Source organism: Talpa occidentalis, unplaced genomic scaffold (assembly GCF_014898055.3).
Source record: "Talpa occidentalis isolate TD23 unplaced genomic scaffold, MPIMG_talOcc4v2.1 talOcc4.4, whole genome shotgun sequence".
Taxonomy (NCBI): Eukaryota; Metazoa; Chordata; class Mammalia; order Eulipotyphla; family Talpidae; genus Talpa; species Talpa occidentalis.
The window spans coordinates 148358402-148375737 of NW_023604295.1; positions in this window are offsets into that span (position 1 = coordinate 148358402).

Here is a 17336-nt window from a genome sequence, read left to right on the forward strand (position 1 = left end):
GTGCCCCAGTGGTCCGCCCGCACATTGGTGCCCGCCCCTGGCTGTGGGTGCAGCTGCGCGGTGGCTGCAGGGGCTTCCGTGTCCCCTGGGCCCGCTCCCATGGGAGTCGCCACGCCCCAGCCATGGCCATACGCGGAGGAGCCTGCTGGACCCGCCCGACGCCCCGTTGAGGGAGTCATTTGGCAAGCAGGTTTTCAGATGAGGCAAGATTAGCGTTCTGGTTTGTTTTACTCTGTAATGCGCTCTCTGTATTTAATTATTTTTTAATCACTCCTTATTAAAAATTAAAAATAGGCATCTCAGAGACAAGAAACCAGGGCAGGAGACCAGCCCTTCCAGGGAGCCGGGCGGAGAGCCAGGATGGACGTGCCCCTCGGGGCCTCCGCTGCACGGCCAGGAAGCCAGTGGGTGCCTTGGGTCACTGCATCGAGGCCTCCTGAGGGCAGCTTGCAGCCGAGACCGGAAGGACGCGGCCCCCTGGGCCCCACAGGAGCCACAAGTGACACTTGGACTGGCTGCATGCACAACAGTGGCCATCGCCATGGTGACCAGCCGCAGCCCCACTGCCTGGCCCCTGGCTGAGGCTGCTGGGCGCTCTCTGGGAGAGCCAGTCCGGGTGAGGCAGCCCTGGGGGTGCGGCCTGTCTGGAGTGTGGCCCACTGGGGTGTGGCCCTCGGCATAGGCATGGGCTACCGGGGCTTGCGTGTGCTGTGTCTGCACGCATGGCTTCCCCAGGACGCGGCGCTGCGGCTCCCGGGAAGGTGACCTGAGCTCGGGGCGGGTGTGACGTGACTTTAAATACTCTCCCCAATTCCTTCCGCGAAAGCACCACACGAGGGGTCTAAGTTTGGGGGAGCCGGTGCGGCAGCTCTGGCATGAAGCCGCACTGGAGTCCCAGCCGCTGCCCTGGCCTCCAGGGCCCCTGGCCTGCCTGCGCCCCTGCCCCACACCCTAGGGAGGCCTTTTGGAGCGCTGGGGGTCTCCCCTGCAGTCAGCGGCACCTGTTGGTCCTGCCCGGACAGCGACAACCCAGCTCTCGACTCTTTCCTGGGAAACGATCAGACACGGATGGATGTTCCTGGCTGGCCACAGCTCGGACATGGCCTGGAAATCCTCACGGGAAGGGTGTCCTGTGATGGCCACGAGGCTCCACTTTTGAAGGTCACTTAGAGCCTGAGCAACGTGCTGCAGGCAAGACCCAGCGCTGGCCGAGGCGGCCTCTGGGGTGGTTTCTTTCTGCTTCTGGAGCCTGTGTCTCCGTGGCTGCAGGCACTGCAGGCATCTCCCGGCTCCCGCCCGGCGGGCAGCTGACCGCATGGCCACTGCCCGTTCTCACGCACCTGCAGGTGGGGTGGGGCACCCTGCGGCTCTCCATGTGGGGGCGTGCTCTGGGGGGAGAGGCTGGCAGGAGGTGGGCGGTCTGCCCCTGCGTTACCCCTGGGACCGGGAGTGGTGGGGGTAGGAGGATGCGGGCCCTGACCGCCACGCCTGTTCGGCCATAGGGCCGCGTTCTGAGCCGGGGGCCACTAAGTGTGCTGGGGAGGGTCTCGGCAGAGGGCCCCACCCCACCCAGAGTGAGTCCCTCCCGAGGGATCTCCAGAGCCTCTCGGCTCGCACCCACCCACCCCCGCCGCCCTCCCTGCCGCGCCTCCAGCGTGCCGGCGAGTGCGGCTTGGTCCTGCTGTCACGGTCACAGGCCCTGTGGCCTCAGCGATGGTGCTGCGGGCACGCCTGCCCCCAGGCCTCCGGGAGCGCTGGGCCAGATGCCCCCGGCACCGGGTGCCTTTCCGTGGACCTCCACCCGTGGGCAGCAGGACGTGCCAGGAGCCGCGTCAGCACTGTCGGCCTGGCCTGCCCGCGTGCCCAGGCTGTTGCTCCAGCTTGGCCGCTGGCAGACACGGGCTGGGACCCCCCACCCAAGTCCTGTCCCCCCCTCAGGGAGAGATGGGACGTGCCGGCTGGCGGGGTTGTCTGGACCAGCCAGCCCTTCACAGCCATTGCTCGGGACACTCTGCCCGCCCATTCCTTGGAGACCAGGATTTCCACGCCGGCCACTGCGTGGCCGGGTGTGCCCTGGCTGGTGCGTTGCTGCTGAGCTCCAGTTGGGGTCCAAGCTGTGCCAGAGCGCCTGCTGCGCTGGGCTCGGCTGGGTGCTCCGGGGCTGGGGGCCTGCTGGGGGCAGCTCCGGCTGGCCCCCCCGCGTGCCCGTCTGCCCGCCCCGCCGATGATTTCTCATGCGTCTGCCCAGCTGCACGGTTCTTACCGCTGCCCGGGAATTAGCTGTATGTCCTCGACACTGACAAGTCTTAGCTTTGTAGCACGTGATGAGGGGTGCCCAGGGGTGCCCCAACCTTGCGCGCCCTAAAGGGTCTGGCCACGCGGCACACAAAGGCAAAGCAGACTCAGCTGAGAGGATATTGATGGGATTGGTGTGTGCGGAGCCGGGCGGGAGGGCCGAGGCTGCCTGGGCGGCCTCCCACGGGGAGCGGTGAGTGGCTGAATAGCGGAGAGGCCGTCCAGTGGGCAGCGGGCCGCGCTGGGGACAGGACCGCCGCGGCCGGTGTGGGGGGCGAGTCAGCCCCGGGGTCGCTGCCGGCCTGCGCGTCCTGAGCCCCGCCGTGAGGCGTCGCGGTTACTTGGGGATTTCTGCAGAAGCAGGAACATGGGGCCGGATCTGGTTAAGGCGTCTGATGTCGCTTCCAAGGAAGGACAGGAGGGGGTAAAACAAGGCTGTTAAAACAACGCCTGGACCTGGCATCTCGCTACCGGGAACCGGGGCTTTCGGGGAGCCTTGCGCCTGCCTTCCTTGCGGGGGACGACTTGTCCACAGAACAGACTGCTGGGGCGGCCGGGCAGGGCCCCGCTGGCCTCCTGCCGCGCCCACGCTCCCCGGGCCTGGCCTGAGCCCCCTGCTGAGCCCGCGGGTCCGGCCAGGCCTGTGTGCAGAAGGCTCCTGTTTTTATTCCTTTCCTGTTTTGCTTTCGAGTAAAGTTCCAGAGCCGCGTGAGGTGAGAGCCGGGAGCGCCTCGGCTGCGGCTCCGGGGGTGCGTGGGCATGTGGTGGGCGGCGCTGGGGCTCCCACACCCGCCGCGGCTCTGCCCCACCCTGGGGGACGCGCGGGCGTCCCTGTCCCTGGGAGACGGACGCCTCCCCAGGGCACAGCGTCACCGAGTGAGGGCCCGTAACGCGGGGTCCGGGAGCCGCTCCGGGGTCAGGCTGTGTCCTTGGCGGGGGCCCCTCACCCCACAAGGCAGCGCCGCGGCGCTCTCTTGGGGGACTTTTCCTCTGTGTTTTCTTTCCCAAAAACGCCTGTTGAAAAAGAAAGCAGAAAGGAAGAAAAAGAAAAAAGAGCAGCGTCTCCCGCGGGTGGGGGCGCACGACGCGCCTCGGGAGCGGCGGGGCTCGGGCCATGGGGACAGCGGGCGTGCGAGGGGCGCATGTGAGCCCAGGGCCGCAGGTCGCCCCGGTGCTCTGGGACCCCGCGTTGCTCCGCCCGCTCCTGGTGTTTGTGGGGGGTGGGGAACTGTCTCAAGAGGTCGAGCCCGTCCTCAGTGGCGTGGCGCTGTGAGCCGGCGCGACCCCGACAAACACAGCGGCATGTGGGGCGCGTGTGAGGAGGCCGTCCTGCCGGCCTCTCCCGGGGCAGGGGCTCAGGGGCTCACCGCGGTCGGGCGCCATGGACCCCGCCCAGTGGCCAAGGTATCTTTGCACCAATGTCCTTGTCATCCGCTGTGTGTGGGGGTCCCCCGCCCCCCAACATCCCCCCACCTCGTGCTCTCTCTGGAGGGAGGTCGGCAGTGCCCTTGCTCCAGGTCAGCCCTCACAGCAGCACAGCTCAGGCTCGGGCTCCCTGTCTCAAGGGCGCAGGGCTGAGCCCGGTCAGACAGGCAGCCCGCCATGCCAGGCGAGCCTGCTGACCGCCCACACCGCCCGAGTGGCCAGGAGACCCCGCATGGCCCGTTCTCCTCAGCAGGCTGCAGGGTCTGGCCGACGGCGCCTGCAGGAGTCGCCCGCGGACACCCTGCCTCTCTCCCTGCGGGTCCACCTTGGACCAGTCCCCGCGGCCCTGCTGCTCGGGACCCCACGCTCATGCAGAGGGCCCAGGGTGGGGGCCATGCTGCCCAGCTGTGGGCTCGCCGGTGCTTCCCCTGGGAGGAGGGGACCGCTGCAGAGGGCCGCCTGCTCTGCCCACCGCTCCTGGCCCGGCCCTGGGGGCCCGGCCTGCTGGTGGTGGGGTGGGCGGCCACACAGTGGGAGGCGCTGCCCTTGGCTCTGGCACCAGCTCCCCAGCCCCCTGGTGCCATTTAGCGACCTTAGGAAATTCATTCTAAAAATGTTCAGTGGGACTTTCTAAAAAAGCCGATGGCAGGATCGTCATGGCAGCAGCTTGCGAGGCCGTGTGGGCAGGTTGCTAGGCAACCTCAGCTCCCCAAATTGCCGTCCTGTTCAGCATCTGCAAGAGCGGGGGGCAGCTCGCCGGCTGGGTGGCACGGCCCCTCTGCACACCTGGCGGGCCCCGGATGACCTCACGGTCCTGTCACTGATGGTCCAGGCTGCCCTCCAGCCCCACCCGCTGGACAGTGTCCCCTGGGCCTCAGGCCCAGAGAACAGCATGAAGACCCAGGTCCGTGCGCTGTGCCCCCCTCCCCCACGCCCTGGAGCAGACCCCCCTCCTCCGTCTGCTCAGCAGAGCTTGTGCTGCTCTGGGGACCCCCTCAGCAGGGAGCTTTACCTTCCTGTGGTCCCGAGCCTGTCCTCCGTGTCCTCCCTGACCAGTGCCCTGTGGCCTGGCCCTGGGAGCTCACCTGTGGCCCATACCCGAGTGCATCTGGCTGGGCGCCCCCAGGAGCTCTGGGAAGGCAGGTGTGAGGGCACCTGGAGGAGGAGCGGGGACAGAGGGCGGCAGCGGGGCCTGGCCGGGCCTGACCCCCGCTGGGCCGTCCCGTGGCTGCATCTGGGTGGGAGGGGGCCTCAGGGACACTTTCTGGACGTGGGTTCCCGGGCCCTTGGCTCAGAGGCGGCGGCCGCGCCCCCTGCAGCTGGGCTGTCTGCGCCCATCTGGCTGCTGCTTCCTGCCTTCAGTGAGTAACGCGCTTAAAATAGCCGCCGGTTCCGGGCAGGGCATGCGGCTGCGGGCCCCGGGGCGGCCCCGACAGGGCCCTGTGCTCCTCCTGACCGCCCACCCTGCGCCCCCCAGAGCAGGCTCCTCTGCCCCCCCAACCCTGCGCCCCTCAGAGCAGGCCGCTGCCTTGGTGCAGGCAGCCCAGCGCCCGGCCCTTCTCCCATGGGGCCTCTCAGCTGCCCTCTGTGCTGCGGGGTGCCGTGGGCTTGCTCCCATGCCCTGAGCCCCCGTGTGGGCTGATCAGGGGAGGCTGTGGCAGAGCAGCGGCTGCTCGGGAGTCGGGAGCCACGGGCAGGGCCACGTCCTCCGAGGCTGGCGGGGACCCAGCCCCGTGTCCTCCTCGCCGTCCTGCGGGCGCTGGGCCGGACTCTCCTCTTCCTGGGAGATAAGGGGGTGGAGGAGCCTGCCCTCCCCGCGGTGCAGGGACAGCTGAACCCCAGTCACCCTGCCCTGGTGGGTGTGGCCTGCGTCCTGCTCTGTGGGCGCTTCCCGCGGGCGTCTGTGCACCCTCTGGAACCAGGTGTCCTGGCTTCTGTGCTGGGATGGGCAGGCGGAGGAGCAGCCGTCATGTGGCGGGGCAGCCCCCGGGGTGTTTCTGGAGACCTTGAAGGCCGGTTTAGGGCCAGTGCTGGGGGAGGGGCCGTGCCCCCCCACCTCTCAGGCCTGCCTTTCTGGGCTCCCCGGCAGCGACCCAGTGACCCCTGAGCCCCAGCAGTGGCCACTGGCTGGGCCGCCAGCGGTGCCGCCGGGCTGCGGTCGCCCCTCTCCTCCTGGCCAGCGCACCCCGCGGCGACTTCCAGGGCGCCACCCCGGCGGCTCCTCCATGTCTGCGGTCTAGGAGCCGGCGAGGGCCCGCGGGCGTGCGGTCCCAACCCCCCCTCCGAGCACGGGCTGCGGGCGGGCCGGGCCCGCGGTGCACCCCAGCCGGCAGGTGGACCCGCGGACTCGGGCTCCCAGCTCGGTGCTCGCGCCGCCCGGGGCTGCCGTCGAGGCCGAGCGGCCGCACCCTGTGTGGTCACGAGCCTCCCACTTAAACAGATGGGAAAATTACTGGGGAGCCAGCACGTAGCTTTTTGAAATTTAAAAAATGAGGCGGTGTCAGGACAGGACAGCAGCGCAGAGCCCCCCGCGGAGCAGGGCCTGGAGGCTGGGGGGGCGGGGCTGGCGGGCTGCGGGGGCGGGGCTTGTGGGGGGCGTGCGGCGGGGCGTGCATGGGGGCGTGTGTGGGGGAGGGTTGTGGGCGTGCGGGTGTGCATGCGTGTGTGCAGGTGTGCGCGTGCGTGCAGGTGTGCGCGTGCATGCAGGTGTGTATGTGCAAGTGCGTGCGTGCGTGCAGGTGTGTATGTGCAGGTGCATGCGTGCAGGTGTATATGTGCAGGTGCGTGCGTGCAGGTGTGTATGTGCAGGTGCGTGCGTGCAGGTGTGTATGTGCAGGTGCGTGCGTGCAGGTGTGTATGTGCAGGTGTGTGCATGCCGTGAGCGCCTTTGAGCGGTGCGTCCCATTTGCTTGTGTCCGGGACCTTCCCCTGACACTGACGGTCACCGGGGTGTCCCTGCTGATTCAGGAGCGTGTGCCTTTACCTGCCGTGTGTAATGTTTGGGGGTGTCTGCGTGTCCGAGTGACGCCGCCCCGTGGACATGGCCCCGGGACGGCCTCGCGGCGGGGCGGGGGCGCGACCCGCGGCTCACGCATCACTCAGGGGCTTCTCTCGTGTCCACAGACATGAGTGGGAGGCCGGGCCATGGAGCTGAAGCTGACTAAGATCAAGGGGAGCTGGCTGGGACTCTCGCTGTTCAAAGGTACGCGCCCCCCCGCCGGGGCCTGCGGGCGCGGGGGCCCCGCGGGGGCGGGAGGCGCAGCTGCGGCGTGGGCCTCAGGGACTCGCGCGGCTTTGCGAAGTCGCCCGACGGAAAGCGACGCGCGGTTGTGCGGCCCCTCGGTTTCCTCTGGGTCCTCCTCCCTCCGCAGCCGGACGACCTCCTGGCGTTGAGAGGGCGCGGAAGAGGGTCACGGGCGTGGGGTGGCCACCTGCGCCCAAGCAGGGCAGCCGCGCCCCGCCGCCCGACACACTGGCCCGGGCTGTTGCCCCGCTGGGGCACCGGGAGCAGGCGGGGGACTCTGGTCCCCGCTGCCGCCAGGCCCTGGGGTGCGTGTGGCTCACGTCTGTGTGCACGTGGGTGTGCGTCTGTGTGCGGTGGGTGTGCACCGTGTGTGCACGCGCGTGGGTCAGACTGGCCTCCGCCTGGGAGGTGCGTGCGCCTCTGGTTCTCGCGTGTGTGCGCGGCCTCAGGGGTGGCTGAGCGCTCACGTGGAAGATTCTGGAAGCAGGGTTACCGCAGGTCTGGCTCCGGCCGGGCGCTGGGGTGGGTCCGGGAGGGGCAGCGCCTGGCAAGCCTGCGGGAGAGCACGCCGCCCACAGCAGGCGCCCTGGAGAGGCGGCTTCGCGGAAGCGTGGGCTCCGCCAGCGGTGCGGGCCTGTGGGGCGCGGGCCTGTGGGGCGCGGGCCTGTGGGGCGCGGGCCTGTGGGGTGCGGGGGCGGCCTGGGCACGCTCCGCTCGGAGGCGCTGCGGGGCCCGGGCGGGGACAGGCGGGGCCGGCGCTGGAGGCCCCTCCCTGCTGGAGCGGCTCTGGGGCCTCGCAGCCCTGAGGTGGCCTCCCGAGGCCCGGCCCAGCCGGCGAGCTCCCCGGGACCTCTGAGGCGGGGGCTGGGCCCGGAGGGGGACGGCGGTTCCAGCCTGGCCTGGAGGGGCAGCGGCTCGCAGGCGCGAGGCCACGCGGGGTGGACGGTCTGCGGCGTGACCAGCCCCACCCAGTGAGCGGGCCGCTTCCCCGCGAAGCGTGTGCGTAAAGCAACTTCGATTATTCCTCCTGACGCTGGAAAGACAGCGGGACACAAAAGGGTCACCAGAGGAGTCCACCTTACAGCCCACCGCTGCGCCGCTTTGGATCAGATTCAAAATCTGGGAAGACGGGAGCCCGCGCAATGCGTTGCCCCGATTTTACCCAGAGAAAAGGGGAGCGCGTGGGCCAGCGGCATCCCTGCCCCCCCCGCCCCCCGGCGGCCCCTCGGTCGGTCGCTGGTCTTGGACCCACGCGCCCCCGCCGGACGCGCCCCCGCCCGGCCCCGCACTTGCCCCGACCGTGTGTCACCGCACGGCCGGCGGCCCCAGAGCGAAGGGCATGCAGTGACCGTGCCCAGAGGAGGCTGCGCCTCGGGGACCGGCTGGCAGGACGCAGGGAGCGCGAGGCCGGGAGCCGGGGTGCGCGGGAAGGACGCGCTGCCCGGGCTGGGGGGGGCTCGCGCCCGAGGGAGACGCGCAGAGGCGCAGCCCCAGCCAGGCCCGCGCGCCCGCCTCCCGCTCCGGCCGGTCCCTGGGGGCGTCTCCCGAGCGCGGGGCGCAGAGGAGGCGCGTCCCGGAGGCTGCCTGGAGGCGGCGGCGCGTCGGGTTGGAAGGAGTCCGAGGGAACGGCCTGAGCGAGTGTGGACCAGGGCGGAGTGCCCCGCGGCCCCACTGCGGGAGCGGGCTTAGGGTGGTGCCCGGGCGCGTGGACGGCCGGGGCCGCGTGGACCCCTGGCCGCGCTGGGGCGCGAGTCCGGCTCTGAGCCGCCTGGGACGGCGCAGGCACAACCGCAGGAGGAACTGGGGGAACCGCCGCCCCGAGTCCTGCTCGCTGCCGCCTCGGAGGGCGAGGGGGGGTCCCGGCGCGGCCCGCCTCAGCTGCGTCCTCCCGCCTGAAATGTGACTGGTTGGAAATCAGACCTGGTTCAAACCCGGGCGGAGCGGGGCGGGACCCCGCCAGGCACGCCCCGGGGCTCTGCACCACGCCCCCCCCCGCCCCCCACCCCGCCGCGGCACTCGCGGGGTCCCTGCGCGGGCAGCGCATCAGCCTGGAGTCCGCTGACCAGCGGGGGCGAGGGGAGCGCGCGCCGGCAGCAGCTGGGGGCCTGCGGGGGCGGGGGGGGGGGGCTGTGCGCGGGGCTTGGCCTCGCCTCTTCCGCGGGCCCCTAAGATTCATCAGCGGGAGCGCAGAGCCGCCCACCCCATTAATCAAAAGGGCACCTCGGGGGCAGCGGCCGGGGAGAGTGGCCCCTGGCCCCGGGCGTTGCGAGGACAGGCGGGAGCGCGGACGTGCAGGGCCGTGCGGCTCCGGTCCGTCCACTCGCGGAGCCCCGCGGGGCCCGGGCGGGCCCTGGCGCCGGGGTGGCCGCTCTGGGCAGGCGCGGGGGCGGCTCCGGGACGGGCACGTCTGCTGCCCGCGCGCGTCTCCAGCCAGCGCCGCGCGCTTCACGCCCGCGACGGCCGCGGGGCCGAGGGCAGGACCGCGGGGCGCGACCGGCTGGCAAATGAGGCCCGAACAGGGTTGTCGGGCTCGGCCGGAGGAGCGCGCCGGCACCCCCACCCCAGGGCGCAGGCCGCCCAGGCTGGGGAGCAGGCCGCCGAGGGGCCGGGCTGTCAGGCCCGCTCCGGCCTTTCTCTGCTGGGCACGCGTGATGCCCACAAGACACTCGCCACCGCCGCGGGCATCCCTGACCCGCGGGCTCGCTCCACACCTCCCTGGCACTTCGTTTATTATTATTGGAAAGCGGCTGTGCACTCGGTAAACACAGATTCTGATTTTTCGCCTCACTGGAAGAGCCTGAGTCGTTTGTCCAGGGCGCCCACCCTGCTTCAGGTTGCTGAGACGGGCGCCCGCCCCAGGCCTGACTGCAGCCCCAGCGCAAGGGCCGGCCAGAGCAGGGACGGGTGCAGGGCAGCAAACTGTGGGGCCGGTGGGTCCCTCTCTGGGCGCCCAGCTGGGTCCACTCCCAGCCCCTCGCCCAGGGCCTGCAGAGGGCAGGGTGGGGGTGAGGAGGGCCTTCCCCTCACAGCCCCGGCCCTGCTCTGCCACCACCTCTGTGCCAGGTGTGACCTCAGGGGCTGGTCATTAGCGGATGCCCAGCGTGGAGGGCAGACTGCGGGGTGTTGCTGCAAGCTGGCAGGAGGTGTCTGTCTGCACAGGGAGTGGTCAGTTGACAAGGTGCTCTCAGGCCGAGCGTCTCACGCGTCCTCACAGGACCCTGTGAAGGAGACAGGCTCGCTCAGAGAAGCTCTGCCACACGTCCCGGAACCTGCCTGTGCCGTCCCTCACTCCCCCCGCCTGCCTCCAGCAGCTGCCTTGAGGTGTAGTTAATGGAGACGTAACTCATCCTTCTAGGACACATGCGTGGGTCACCATCCGTGTGCAGGGCACAACTGCCAGCCTGGCGAGGGTGTCCCTGTCTTCTAAGACGCTGCCGCCCCAGCTTCTGGCCCAGGGCCCCACCCAAGCAGCTTCTGGGTTTCCATCTCTGTAGATCTGTCTGTCCTGGGCCCTGCCTGGGAGTGGGGTCAGGCTCTCAAGCTCCCCTGGGCTTGGTGTTTGAGTTCCGTTCATGTGCTCCTGTCAGAGCCATGTTCCTCTTCCTGGCTGCATAATATTCCGTTGCATGGCTGTGTGATCCGTTTCTCAGTTGTTGGCACTCGAGTGTTCCCACTTAGTGGTTTTCACAAGTGTGTGTGCTCGGGTGTCCACCCGGCCCTGTGCTGTGTATGAGACGCTCTTGTCTCTGCTGCGAGGGCCCCATGGGAGCCCCAGCCCTGGCCTGCATGGCCAAGGCACTGCTGAGTATCTGGCCTGTTTCAAGAAGAAACGCCAAAGGGACAGACGGGGCCCAGGTGGGGACTGCAGGGGAATCAGGTTTAAAGGCCCTTTTTGGGCTCTTCTGCAGGGCCGGCTCATCAGTGCAGGACGCACGGTTGCTCAGGGGCTGGACCTGCCACTGGCCTGAACACATGAGCTGACCTGCCCAGTCTGGGCCCCGATGTCCATTTCCATGGGGAGACCCGTCCTATCGGGCCAGGAGCCGGTCAACTGTGAAGGCTCGGTCTCGTGACCACCTCCCTTTTTCCAAACACGGTTGCACTCCAGGCGCCGGGCTTGGGGACCTGGCTGCTGAGGGAGGTGGGCAAGACAGCACGAGCTGCCCACAGCTTGGATGTGTCTGGGGCAGGGGCTGTGCTCCGCCCTGGGCTGTGGGCCTCGTGGCTGGACGGCAGGCCCTCCTGGGCGGCCGCTGGTCCTGGATGCCCCGTGAGAGCTGGGCCAGCACAGGCCCTCTGCCCTGCCGGGGCGGTCTTGGCCCCCTCGGCTCTGTGCCGTCCACGGTGGGAAGGGCTTGAGTCAGCTGCATGGTTTTAATTTCTTAGAGTAAGAGTGTGGTTTAGGTTAAACTGGCAAAAAACAGGTGGGCGTGGAAAAGCAGTCGCCTCCGGAAACCTCCGACTGCCTGTTCAACGTCAGAGTTTGGATGCCCTCGTGCTCTTCACCCTGACGATTTACCCGGAACGTGGGCGCGCCGCCCTGGCGCTGTCCGTGGCTCCGCCGAGTCTTTCTGAAGTTTACCCAGGGCAGCCCGGGTGCCATGTCTGCTGTGAGCATCCCCCGCGGTGTGACGCTGGGGCCTGCAGGGGTGGGCACCCCCACTGCTCGGCGGGCAGTGGCCGTGATGGGATTGGATTTGCAGATAAGCTCAGGAAGGGGCCCCCTGGGAGCCACAGTCTCCTGGCTTGTCTCGGCCACGGACCGCTGGTCAGCACAGAGGCGCTCAGCGCGTCTAGTCTGCAGCAGGTCTCTGGGTGCCTGGGGAGGGGTCGGGGGGATTTCGGGGACATGGGGCAGTAGAGGTGACTGGCAGGAAATGGCGGGGGACAGCAGTGGAGTCAGGACAGATGTGCCCTTGTGGCAACTTTGGGCTCCCACTTGGACTTGCTGGTCAGCTTAGATCGCTGTGGACAGACAGGCTCAGCAGAGACGCTGCTCGTGTCCAGGTTGGCTTACGGCCATTCAGACTCACGCGCTGTCTGCTGAGGACGAAAGCGGAGCAGAACAGGTGCTGAGGACTCAAAATACGGAAAACTCAGTTCAGGGGCGTCAGAGTGTGGTGGCCAGGGGGTGACCGGCACACTGTGGGGCTGGGGCAAGGGCCAGCACCGGTGAGGGGCGCCCGGTGGACAAACAAGCAGGCATGTCAGGGTGGGCAGGGCAGGCACTTATGTGCTGGGGGTCCCCCGTGGGCCTTTGCTGCTGCTACACCAAGGATATTTTTAAAGGGGCAGATGACAGATGCCTGGGTCTGAGCTCCAGTGTCCTGGGGCCGCCCGCCCAAGGCCCGGCTGGCGGTCCTGGAGGCCGCGGCGACAGGTCTCACTGGCCTCTGCCGCAGTTGTCCTTTGGGGACAAAGCCTCAGTGTCAGAGCCTGAATGTGGACTGGTGTCGGCTCTGAACTTGCCCCTGATGAAGTGGACACCCCCGGACTGAGGTCCCCCGTCCCCTGCGCCTGAGATCCTTGCATCCAGGGCTGAGCCGGTGAGTTGGGGACAGCAGAACGGGGGTGGCCCCACTCCAGAGGTGCCTCCCGGGGCCGGCTGACGTGTGGCCATCCAGGCCCAGGTGGTGGGACCTGGTGCCCAGCCCGCTGTGGGTATGGGCACACCTGGTGGGCCAGCTCTGCCCCTGGTGCCTGGGGTCCAGCTCTGCCCTGCCCTACCCCCCACTGTGGGGTGACGACTGGGCGGGGCCGGCGGGCTGGCCGCCCGTGAGGGGCCTGTGGTGGGCTCCTGCCTGTGCCTCCTCATCCAGACCCCCCGTGATGCACAGCCATCGGGGTGCACCAGATGGTGTAATCTTTTTTTTAAAGATTTATTTATTTATATGTATAAGAACTGGGGTACAAGCCAGAAGTGTGGGGGGTGAGAGGATTCACCAGAGACAGAGCGGGGAACAGAACAGGCAGATTGACCGAAGTGCACTGCTGAGGGGAGCAGCGGGCAAGACAGGAGGGGTCTGCTGCGCCATGGGGGTAGCTCCCTGGCGGGCTGGGGATTGACCTCATGCTGCAGAGGCGAATTGCTTCATGGTGCGGTGCTTAACCCCTTGCGCCACCAGGGAGGCCCTGGATGGTATGACCTTTGCTGGAGCAGAAACCAGCACCATGACGGTGGCAAATGCCGCAGCCTTGGCCCAGCTGGTCTGCGGCCGAGGGCAGTGCTGGACCCCGGCTGCGCAGCTCCCTCTGGGGCTCCCAGGTCCCTGTGGGAAGGTGCCTCAGCCCAGTCCCAGGAGCTGGACACTCCGGGTCCACAAGGCGTATGGTCTCGCTGGCCCCTGTTCCCACTCCCTCCTGGGGCCCAAGAATCCAGACTCCCCTTCTTGTCCGCTCCCTCAGACCCCCCACTCCTGCCCTCCAGCCACACACGCCCGCCACCCGCCAGTGTGTGCCGCGGTAGCTTCACGCCCCTGCCTTCCCTGCCCACCCCATCTGGGCCAGCACCGCAGCCAGCTCCCTGAATGGGACTGCGTCACCCCAATTTTCATGCCTCAATTCAAACTCACCCCCTTTTGAGCCATCAGGAGTTTGGTGGCCCCAGGAGGCAGCTGGACGCCCATGCAGAGGCTGGCGTGGGGCAGAGTCTGGCTGGGCAGGTGGCCCCAGGGCACTGGCTCTCACTGGGCCTGTCCCCACTGCTGGCCTGGGGTGCTAAGACACCCCAACTCCTGGCTTACCTGCCAGCCCCTCCCAGGAAGAGCACGCCTAAGCCAGGTGTGCGTGGCCTTCAGCATCAGGATGCCCTGCGGGGCCGGCTCAGTGCCACCCTGAGCCCGAGAGGTGGTGGCACAGCCTAACCCTGACCGCCGGTCTGGCCGTGGCCTTCGCTGTGTGCATGGACCCCGGGCACGGTGAGGCAGCAGGTGCGGGGCTTGGCCAGTGCCCGCCAGGAGGCGCCTGTTGTCCGCCGGTGCGGGTCTGGGCCAGCAGCCTGCAGTGACCACCTCTCTCTCTCTCTCTCTTGCAGAGTCCCAGTGCACCCTCTGCGGGGAGCCAGAAGGTAAGTGCTTGCCTGGCCAGGGGCACCGCTTGGGCCTCCCAGTGCGGGACGCAAGGTGGACGGAGGGTGGGTTGGCCAGGCCTGGACGGGTGCTCCCACGGGGGCACCCAGCACGGCCTTCCTGAGTGCCCCGGAGATGTCGGGAGCCTCCTCCAGGTGGTGTGCGCCACTGTCTCTGTGTGGGCCCGGCTGGCGGGCTCGGCCCCCAGGCACCCCCACGGTGACGGGGAGGGGCCAGGCCCTGCATCGCTGGCACCTGGCACTGCACGTGTCTAGCGTGCTGTGAAACGTGGAGCTCACCAGGGAAGTGAAATGTGTTCCAAAATAAAGAACCCAAAGGCACATGATGTTTCACTTTCGGAGCAGAGGAGAAAGGTGGATGTGGTGAATGCGTCCCCTCTCGTGGGGCCTCAGAATCAGCCGCTCTTGGTTTTCTCATCTCCTCTCAAAAGAAAGAAGCAAATCGCCTAGAAAACTAGTCAGCCTCAGGGCTGGGGAGACAGGCCCACACCGGAGACACTGGGTCGAGCAGCCAGCATGGGCTGGAGCCTGCTGGTGCGTCCCCCGTCCCGGGGCTGGTCGTGAGAGCCACTGTCTGCACTGCCGCCAGGCTCAGCCATTATTGCGGGGCTCTCCCGGGGCTCACTCAGTCCTGGGCTCACCCGGCCCCGGGGGTCTCCGGTCTCAGAGCTCAGCGGGGCAGGGGTGGGCTTGCTTCCTTGGGGAGGTTGGAGACACCAGTGGCCTCTCCCGAGCACTGGGTGCGAGGTGCCAGGCGCCGTAAAGTTCTTGGACTGACCTTTTAAAGCCTAAGGTCGCTGTGGTGAAACAGGTGGCAGTGGTTTGGACGCGGTGTCCCAGGTCAGAGGGCAGGGCTCTCAGGCAGTGGCCCAGTGCCTGGGGCTGCCCAGCCTGCCAGGGGGCACCCCCTGTGCTCCGAGTGCCGTGTGGGCTGGGCCCCGCGTTCGTCTGCACCCATGGCTACTGCCCCTGGGCCTGTGCTCGCGCTGGCCCCTTTCACCCCTTTTGCCCCTGCCGTCGGCCCAGGGGGCTCGGGCACAGCTGTGCCGCCCTTTGCCCGTCCACTGTGCGGCTGCTCCTGGGCGGTGGAGCCGTGCGGCTGCCCTGCTCAGCACGGGGCCAGCTTGGGGACTGTCGAGCCCACACGGCAGGGCCCTGCCTGCCTGGACCTGAGACCCTGGCTGTCCTTGCTGCCCAGGGCTGGAGCCTTGGGGTTCTCGGGGGCTCCCCACACCTATCAGGGCCACCACACTCTCAGGGGCTCCCCACCCCCTTAGGGCCCCTGCACTCTCGGGGGCTCCCCAACCCCCTCAGGGCCTGCACACTCTTGGGGACCCCCACATTCTCAGGGGCTCCCCCACACTCGGGTCCCTGATACTGTTGGGGCTCCCCACATTTTCAGGGGCCCCTTGCAGCTGGCTCTGAGACCAGTCGTGAGATGGGGAGAAGTGTCCCTGGCAGCACGGGGGCAGAGACCCCCTGGCCTGGCAGAAGCCCAGGCTGATGGAGCCGCGGGGCCCTGGCGGGGTCCCCGGCCTGCGGGTGGGGCCTCAGATGCGCTGGGCCCCAGGGCGGGCTCGGCCAGGGAACAGGCATGAGTGTTGCTGGGTCTGTGGCCAGCTGGGTAAGGGCGGCTGCGCGGCCGGGGAGCCTGGAGTCGGCTCATCTGCGCAGTGGTTTCCAGTTTCCCTGAGGACCAGCTGGCTGGCGTGGGGCAGAGGGGGCTGCGGGGCTTGTCCCGGGAGGTCAGGGCCCCAGCAGGGTCACTGCTGAGCCGGGGGCCCCTCGCGCGAGTGGTCAGTCGCCATGGAGAGGCGACTGGGGCAGGACGGGTGTTCTGGGGCCCGCCTGCCAGGTGTCCTGGGGCGGGGGCCCAGGGCCCACGGGGCCTGTGTTCAGAGACCTCGGTTTCCTCTCTGTGGGTGAGCGGTGGGCCAGTTTCTGAGGGTGCACGTTTGCCTGCGTTGTGAGGGTTTTGAAATTTGGGTGACCGTTTTGATGACATGAAAATGTTTGATGGAATATATTTTTGTCGGTGCCTCCTTACTGCACACACACAGCTTGACCTCGATGGGCAAGAGGCCTTGGGCTGTGCCCTCCCGCCCAGCAGGCCCTGCCGCCTCCGGGTTTGCTGTTCCAGGGACCAGTTCCAAAAACACAGAAAGTCTAGAATCCACTAACAGTGGGCTCACTTCTCCTTCCTTTTTTAAAAAAAGATTTATTTATTTTGCATAGACGAACTGGGGTACAGGCCAGAGATGCGGGAGGGTGAGAGGATCCACCAGAGACAGAGTGGGCAGCAGAACAGGCAGACTGACTGAAATACACTGCTGAGGGGAGCAGCGGGCGAGGCAGGAGAGTCTGTCGCGCCCTGTGGGTAGCTCCCTGGCCAGGATCAAACTCAGGCTGCAGTGGCCCCGATAGCTTGATAGTGCTGAGACTTAACTGTCCCTAGGGATCATATTTGCTGTTTGGATCTCATTTGCTGGGTCTGTGTATTGTTTATATTTTGGGTTCAATTCTAACCTCTTGGCAAATAGATTTCTGGCGCGGGAGACAGGCCACGGTTCAGAGCTCGCCCGAGACCCGCCGCCATCACAGCACCTACTTCCGGTTATGTAACTGATGACAACTAAGAGATAAAGTAACCTATTATGTGTAAATTTGGCACAGTTTTGCCACAAAACTCTTCCGGTGAATGTAAGCATGCAATGCTTTTCAGCGGTAGAGCCTCGGTGTTGTAACTTCAGACGCAGCGGGCCACTGCGGGGCAGAGACAGAGTGTCATTCGGAAAGTGCTGTTTGCATAAATTCCAGTGCAAAAGCAACGCTTGGGTTTTACAAAATCGCAGAAAGCTCACGGGACGCGTCTCCTCCCTGGACCTGGCAGGCGGACTTTGCTCACTCGGCTGGGCCGGCCCGGCGCGTGGGCCGCAGAGGCCCCACCCGCTGCAGGCACAGGCGGGAACCCCTGTCCCCCTCACAAGGCAGGACGGAGAGCAGGTCTGCCTGCACGGAGGGGCCGTGGGCTGCCTTTCATGCTGGAACATCGAGACTTTCCGACAAGCGGCTCTGAACACGGAAACCTCCGCGCTCCTCTGTGACTTCATGGAATGTGTCATCTGGGGGCGCGCCCTGAGCAGCAGGGCCGGGGCTGCCTGGGCAGGGTGGGGGCGCAGGCCTCCTGGTGCCCCCTGAGACATGGGCCGGCGCTGAGGGGCCCTGCCTGGGGGTGTGCCGGGGCAGCGGGCCTCTGGCTGCTATTCTGGGAGGGCTGGTAGAGAT